The sequence below is a fragment of the Piliocolobus tephrosceles genome, chromosome 9 (assembly GCF_002776525.5).
Source record: "Piliocolobus tephrosceles isolate RC106 chromosome 9, ASM277652v3, whole genome shotgun sequence".
Taxonomy (NCBI): domain Eukaryota; kingdom Metazoa; phylum Chordata; class Mammalia; order Primates; family Cercopithecidae; genus Piliocolobus; species Piliocolobus tephrosceles.
Window position 1 is genome coordinate 90,439,952 of NC_045442.1, and position 8,453 is coordinate 90,448,404.

At 39.6% G+C, this 8,453-nt stretch overlaps 1 protein-coding gene across 3 annotated transcripts in view; it reads left to right on the forward strand.

The window, feature by feature from the left end:
- ZNF33B (zinc finger protein 33B) overlaps positions 1-8,453 on the forward strand; it is a 56,494-nt gene that overhangs the window by 17,719 nt on the left and 30,322 nt on the right. Inside the window, exon 5 of one of the 3 annotated variants that reach the window (XM_026446756.2) lies at positions 7,077-7,153. The exons of the other annotated variants lie outside the window; for them this stretch is intronic. The gene's annotated coding sequence lies outside the window, so the exon portion shown is untranslated. The remainder of the gene's footprint in view (positions 1-7,076; positions 7,154-8,453) is intronic. 3 annotated transcript variants of the gene reach the window in all.

The following is an 8,453-nucleotide window of genomic DNA, read 5'->3' on the forward strand; positions in this document are numbered from 1 at the left end:
GTGTGTGTAGCTTTGTATCTGTATTCATATGCATCATTCATTCATTTTATTCATTTGCATTTGTATTTTTTTTTTTTTAAGAGACAGAGTCTCACTCTGCCACCCAGGCTGGAGTGCAGTGGCACAATTATGGCTCACTGCAGCCTCGAACTTCCAGGCTTAAGTGATCCTCCCCACTCAGCCTCCTGGGGGGACTACAGCTATACACCACCATGCCCTCTATGCCCAGCTATCTTTTTTTTTTTTTGGTGGAAACAGGGTCTCACTATGTTGCTCATGCTGGTCTTGGACTCCTGGCATCAAGTGATCCACCTTGGCCTCCCAAACCTCAGGGATTACAGGTGCTATCCACCATGCCCAGCCTCAGTCTAAAACTATTAACTGTAAGAACTGTCAGTTTCTCCCTTGCATTCTGTCAGTGTTTGCTTTACATGTTTCAAGATGCTGTTTGGTACATATGTAGTTACAATTTTTATATCTTATTGATGGAACGACCCTTTATTCATATATAGTATCCTTCTTTGTCTCTTGTAACAGCTTATGACTTAATCTATTTTGGGTGTAATTAGTATAGCCACCCCAGTTCTCTTTTGGTGGCTATTTTCTTGGAATATCTTTTATCAGCCTTTCAGTTTTAATTTATTTGTGTCTTTGGATCTAAAGTTAGTTTGTTTTGGACAACGTGTAGTTTGATCATGTTTTCAAAAAATCTATTCTGAAGCTAGGTGGTTCACAGCTGTAATCCCAGCACTTTGGGAGGATCTCTTGAGACCAGGAGTTGGAGACCAGCCTGGTCTACAAAGTATGACTCTGTTTCTATAAAAAAAAAAAAAAAAGTTGGGCGTGGTGGTGTGCACTTGTGGTTCCAGCTGCTTGGGAGGCTGAGGAAGGAGAATCCCTTGAGCCCAGGAAGTCAAGGCTGCAGTGAGTCATGTTTGTGCCACTGCACTCCAGCCTGGGTGACAGAGCAAGACCCTGTCTTTAAAAAAAAAAAAAAAAAAAAAAAAAAATCAGTCAAATCAAATCAAATCCATTCTGCCAGCCTCTGCCTTCTGATTGGTGAGTTCAGTCAATTATTTAAAGTAGTCACTGACAAGGAAGCACTTCTGCCATATTGCATTTTTGTTTTCTGTATGTTATATACTTTCTTTGGTCCCATATTCCCTTTATTACTGCCTTTTTTATGTTTCTTTTTTTTTTTTCAAGACCAAAGTCTTGCTCTGTTGCCCAGGCCGGAGTGCAGTGTTATGATCTTGGCTCACTGCAGCCTCCTCCTCCTGGGTTCAAGCGATTCTCATGCCTCAGCCTCCCAAGTAGCTGGGACTACAGGCACGTGCCACCACACCCAGCTAATTTTTGTGTCTTTAGTAGAGACGGAGTTTTGCCATGTTGGCCAGGCTGGTCTTGAACTCCTGGGCTCATGTGATCCACCCCTCTCGGCCTCCCAAAGTGCTGGGATTACAGGCATGAAACCACCATGCCTGGCCTGATTTTTACATTTATTCCCTTCTCATTTCCTTCTGTGTATATTTTTTAGGTACTGTCTTTGTAGTTAACCATGAGGATTACTTTCACGTTCGTGACAATCTAGTTTAAATTGATTCCCTTGTAACTTCAATATCATATGAAAACCTTGCTTCTACCTAGCACCTTTCTCATCCCCTTTATGTTGTTGTCACAGATTACATCTTTATACATTGTGTGCCCATAATGTAAATTTATATTTAGTTCTTATCCATTTATCTTTTAAGTCCTGCAGGAAGTAAAAAAAAATGGAGTTACAAAGCAAACATACAATGACTCTGGCTTTTGTATTTGTCTATATAGTTAACTTTATTGGAAATCTTTATTTTTTCATCCAGATTTGAGTCTAATTTCTTTTTATTTCATCTTGAAAGACTCACTTTAGTGTTTCCTGTATAGCAGGCCTAGTAACAACAAACTCTCTCAGCATTTGTTGATCTGGGATTATCTTCATTTCTCTTTCATTTTGAAGGATAGTTTTACCAGCTAGAGAATTCTCAGATGATAGTTGTTTTCTTTCAGCAATTTATATATGTCATCCCTCTGTCTTCAGGCCTTCAATTGATCTCTGAGGAGATATCAGCTCATAATATTAATGAGGATCTCTTGTAAAGTAAAAATGCCACAAAACTTTGCCACCATTTGAGGTTGCCTTTTTCCTGATTTAGCTTTCAGTTGGTTACTGTAAACCTTTAATTGTTTTCCAGAGTTCTAACAAGGTTGATTTTTGTAGTTCTTGGTTTTTGGCGTTTCTGTGAGGAGACAGGTTGGAGCTGTGTACTCCACCATTTGATTATGTCACTCAACACCGTTAACTGAGTGGACCTGTTGTCCGTTCAAGAACAACAACAAAATGAGATATGCAAAGAAGTAGGAAAAATGTGACCCATGCATGGGACTATCAACAGGCAACACAATAATCACTGCCATTTAAGTTGGCAGAAACCGGGTTGTTTGATACAGATCAATATATATTGTGTAATTTGAGGAAAAACCAGTAAAATAATGAAAAATGAACAAAACCTTGGGAAATAGATATCATTAGGTGCACCAGCATATACAAATGGGAATATCAATATGAGAGAACAGAAAGGGAAAGAAAAATTTTTTGAAGAATTCGCAGAAACACCCACATTTTGTTGAAGAACACTAATATATTCATCCAAGAAGCTCAACAAACTCATAGGAGGATAAATGCAAAGAGATTTATAGCCAGACACGTCATAATGAGAGATGTTTTTATCATGCTCTCATTTGACCTGCCTTATAAAAGTGATAATACAAGTGCTGGTGAAGATCTAGAGAAATTGAATTGTTCATACATTTTTGATGGTATGTAAAATGCTACAGTCATTCTAGAAAATAGTTTGTCCGTTCCATTTAAAACTAAAAACAAACTTAGCATGTGAACCACTGGTTGCACTGTTAGACCTTTATCCTTGAGAAATAAAAACTTACATTCCATCAAAAAAATTTCATAGCAGTTTTATGGGTAATAGCCCAAACCTGAATAATCCAGATGTTTTTGAATGGATAAATAATGTGTGGTGTGTCCATACCATGAAGTATTACCTGGTATTAAAATGGAATGAATGACCAATACATGTAACCTTATGGTTGACTCTCAAGAGATTAAGCTGAGTTTTAAAAAACCCAATCTCAAAAATTTACATATTTGCTCTGATCCATCCCATAGAGTTGGGATGAACCCTCCTACCCACCACGTTTGGTTTAGATATCAAAACTGGTAATGATATCAAGAGTGTAATAAAGAGTTTATTACTTATAGAGACAGGTTTCTAGGGAGACCAGAGAAGGCTCCTAAGCAGGTCTAAATGTGATTGAGAAAGAAGGGAGAAAGAATGGCTGCTTGTCATTAGGAATTTGGGGTAGGGTGAGCGCACACAGAAAGGATGGAGTTTGTTTGGTTTGAGTTTCCTACTGACATTGAGGGAGAGACCACCTAGGCTTTATTATTGGCTTGCCCAAATGTAGGGTAATAGGGGAGATGGGTGGGATTTGAAATCTATTAGCAGCCAGTTATCACAAATGCAGTTAGGCTGTTTATCATAATACCTCATGATTTTATTTGTGTAACAGTTTTGAATGACAGCATAGAGATGGAGAACAGATTCGTGGTTGCCAGTGTTAGGAAGGCAGAGAGGGTGGGAGATAGCTGTAGTTACCATGTGTGGGATCCTTGTGATGGGACTGTTCTGTATCACCAACGTTGTGATTTTCACAAAAATCTATACATGTGGCAAAATTTATAGAACTAGATATATGCAACTAATGCATGTGAAACTTGTGAAATCTGAATAAGGTTGATTGAATGAATTAATGTCAGTTCTTGGCTGATATTGAACTGTAGTTTTGCAAATTATTACCATGGAGAAAACTGTGTGAGGGATATACAGAATCTTCTCATTATTTCTTCGAGCTGCATGTCAGTTTAAGAATTGTGTCCAGGCTGGGTGCGGTGGCACATGCCTGTAATCGCAGCACTTTGGGAGGCCAAGGTGGGTGGATCACTTGAACTCAGGAGTTTGAGACCAACCTGGGCAACATGGTGAAACCCCATCTCTACAAGAAGTAAAGACATTAGCCAGGTGTGGTGGTGTGTGCCTGTGGTCCCAGCTACTTGGGAGGCTCAGGTGGGAGGATCGCTTGAGCCCAGGAGGTCAAGGCTGCAGTAAGCTGTGATGGCACCATTTCACACCAGCCTGGGTGACACAGTGAGACCTTGCCTCAAAAATAAAAAAGAATTGTCTTCAAATAAAAAGTTTTGTAAATTGCCTACCAACTATAAATAATTCAGCTTCTTAATCTTTAATAAAGGTAACAGGCCGGGTGTGGTGGCTCACACCTGTAATCCCAGCACTTTGGGAGGCTGATGTGAGCAGATCACGAGGTAAGGAGATGGAGACCGTCCTGGCCAACATGGTGAAACCCCGTCTCTGCTAAAATACAAAAAATTTAGCCAGGCGTGATGGTACGTGCCTGTAGTTTCAGCTACTCGGGAGGCTGAGGCAGGAGAATTGCGAGATGGCACCACTGTGCTCCAGCCTGGTGACAGAGCAAGATTCCATCTCAAAAAGTAAAGTAAAGTAAAGTAAAGTAAAATAAAATAAAATAAAATAAAATAAAATAAAATATAAAAATTAAAATAAAATAAAATAATTAAAATAAAATAAAATAAAATAGTAATGGCCAAAAACATTTTGTACACTATTTGTTGAAAAATCACAGCACACTTTCTATATGAGAGATGCTGGATCTCTTCTATCAGCAGTTTTACTGAATCTCATAGAGGATCTACCGTCCATTACACAGACAAGAAAAAAATAATAAAACATAAAGGTTGGGAAGTCAAATTGTCATTTTGTGTGCAGACGATTTGATTATCTGTACAAGCAAAAGTAAATGTTACACAGAAATGATTTAAATTACTAAAATCAGTTAGTTTAGTGAAGTGGTTGGCTGTAAGAACAATGCATAATATCAGTTGTTTGTTATTTATACACCATGAAACAAGTATATAAGAAACAATTTTCTTGAGAATTATATGAGATATAATCACATACTGTACTCCACCAGTTTTACGTGTATAAATCAATCATTGTTAGTGTATTTGCAGGATTATGCAAACTTCTTGACAATTTTTTTTAACTTTTTTTGAGATGGAGTCTTGCTTTGTCGCCCAGGCTGGAGTGCAGTGGTGTGGTCTCAGCTCACTGCAACTTCTGCCTCCCAGGTTTAAGCCAATTCTCCTGCCTCAGCCTCCTGAGTAGCTGGGATTACACAGCCTCCTGAGTAGCTGGGATTACAGGCGCATGCCACCACACCCGGCTGATTTTATGTTTTCACCATGTCGGCCAGGCCGGTCTCAAACTCCTGACCTCAGGTTATCCATGCACCTCAGCCTCCCAAAGTGCTGAGATTACAGATGTGAGCCACCATACCTGGGTGACAACTGTTTTTTTGAGACAGAATCTTACTCTGTCGCTCAGGCTGGAGTGCAGTGGTGCGATCTCGGCTCACAGCAACTTCCACCTCCCGAGTTCAAGCGATTCTCCTGCCTCAGCCTCCTGAGTAGCTGGGATTGCAGGCATGCACCACTATGCCTAGCTAATTGTTTGTATTTTTAGTAGAGATGGGGTTTCACCATGTTGGCCAGGCTGGTGTGGAACTCCTGACCCCAAGTGATCTGCCTGCATAGGCCTCCCAAAGTGCTGGGATTATAGGCATGAGGCACCACGCCCAGCCGACAGTGTTTCTTAGAACATTGTCATCATCCCTGAAACAAAGCCAATATCCGTTAGCAATTACTTTCTCTTTCCCCTTTCCTGTAGCCCTTGGCAACCAAAATTGAATTTTCTGCCTTTGTAGATTTGCCTAATCTGGATGTTTCATAAAAATGGAACTGTATGTGACCTTTTCTGCCTGGCTTCTTTTTCTTAGCATAACATATTCAGGGTTCATCCATGTTGTAGCATGTATCAATATTTCATTTGTTTTTTATGGCCATATAACATGATGTATAGATATACTACATTTTATGTATCCACTTGTCAGTGGATGGACATTTGGTTTTAGTTCTACTTCTTGACTGTTATGAATAATTCTGCTGTAATTGTTCATGTATACGTTTTCACATGGACATGTGTTTTCAGTCATTTCAGATATATACCTAGAAGTAGAGTGCTGGTTATACGGTGTCTCTGTGTTTAGCTTTCTTGGGAACTACCCAATTGTTTCTCATAGCAGCCACAATAGTTTACAATCCTGCCAGCAATGCATGAATTTTCCAGTTTCTCCAGTTTGCCAACACTTTGTATTAATATTATTATTATTATTTATTATACCAATCCAGTAGTTGTAAAGAGTTATCTCATTGTGGTTTTTTGCATTTCCCAATGGCTAATGATGTTGAACATCTTTTCTTTTTTTTTCTTTTTGAGATGGAGTCTCGCTGTGTCGCCCAGGCTGGAGTGCAGTGGTGCAATCTCGGCTCACTGCATCCTCTGTCTCCTGGGTTCAAGCAGTTCTCTGCCTCAGCCTCCTGAGTAGCTGGGATTACAGGTGCCCACCACCACGCCCAGCTAATTTTTGTATTTTTGGTAGAGATGGGGTTTCACCATGTTGGCCAGGCTGGTTTTGAACTCCTGACCTCATGATCCACCTGCCTTGGCCTCCCAAAGTGCTGGGATTACAGGTGTGAGCCGCTGCTCCTGGCCTGATGTTGAACATCTTTTTACATACTCATTGGCTATTTATGTATCTCCTTTGTCTGTTTAAAACATTTACTTTATTTCATGACTTACAGAAAAATTGGGGAGATAGTAGAGAGAATTGCCATTTACCCAGTTTCTGCTGTTACTAATATATTAGGATGGAACGTTTGCAACAGCTGTTGAAACAACACTGGTACATGATTATTGACTAAAGTCCATATTTTTATTTAGGGTCTGCTGATTTTTACCTAATGTCCTTCTTTGTTCCAGGATCCTTTCCAGGGCACCATATTACATTTAGTTGTTATGTCTCTTTAGGCTCCTCTTGGCTATGGTGGTTTCCCAGACTTTCCTTGTTTTGGATGACCTTGACAGTTTGGAGGAGTCCTGGTGAGGTATATATAAATTCCATTTATTGGAATGTCTTATGTTTCTCTCAAGATAAGACTGGGATTATAAGTTTTGGGGAAAAAGGCCACAGTGGTAAAGTACCTTTTTGGTCACATATCAAGCATGCATACTGTCACCATGTTTTGTGACTTTTGATGTTGGCCTTAAATGTCTCGGCAAACATACAGTTTGTCCACTATAAAGTTACATCTTTTTCCTATTTTCCATATTGTACACATTGGAACAATGTTACTCTGCACAACTCACACGTAAGAAGTGGAGATTTATGAATTTTGTTGCTGTTGTTTTTTAGAGCACTTTCTTTCTTTCACTACAAGATGGTCCAGGCTCATCTTATATATTCCCTTTCTGAAATCAGCCACCATTTCTTCATGTAATCCTGTTTCCTATTATTTGAGAATGGTGTTAGAAATGAAGATAGGGGCTAATGGTATGCTAGGGTGTGGCCATCTCAGCTGACAGAACAGGGAAATGTGCATGTGTATAATCCATGTAATATACTTACTTATAAATAGTTCTACATGTAACCATCTATATCTCTCTTAAGCTAAACATGTGTTTATACTTATACCTTCAACTCTTCATTACTACATGGATCATTCTTTTTTTATTTTTTTATTATACTTTAAGTTCTAGGGTACATGTGCATAACGTGCAGGTTTGTTACATATGTATACATGTGCCATGTTGGTGTGCTGCACCCATCAACTCGTCAGCACCCATCAATTCATCATTTATATCAGGTATAACTCCCCAATGCAATCCCTCCCCCCTCCCCCCTCCCTATGATAGGCCCCAGTGTGTGATGTTCCCCTTCCCGAGTCCAAGTGAGCTCATTGTTCAGTTCCCACCTATGAGTGAGAACATGCGGTGTTTGGTTTTCTCTTCTTGTGATAATTTGCTAAGAATGATGGTTTCCAGCTGCATCCATGTCTCTACAAAGGACGCAAACTCATCCTTTTTTATGGCTGCATAGTATTCCATGGTGTATATGTGCCACATTTTCTTAATCCAGTCTGTCACTGATGGACATTTGGGTTGATTCCAAGTCTTTGCTATTGTGAATAGTGCCGCAATAAACATACGTGTGCATGTGTCTTTGTAGTAGCATAATTTATAATCCTTTGGGTATATACCCAGTAGTGGGATGGCTGGGTCATATGGTACATCTAGTTCTAGATCCTTGAGGAATCGCCATACTGTTTTCCATAATGGTTGAACTAGTTTACAATCCCACCAACAGTGTAAAAGTGTTCCTATTTCTCCACATCCTCTCCAACACCT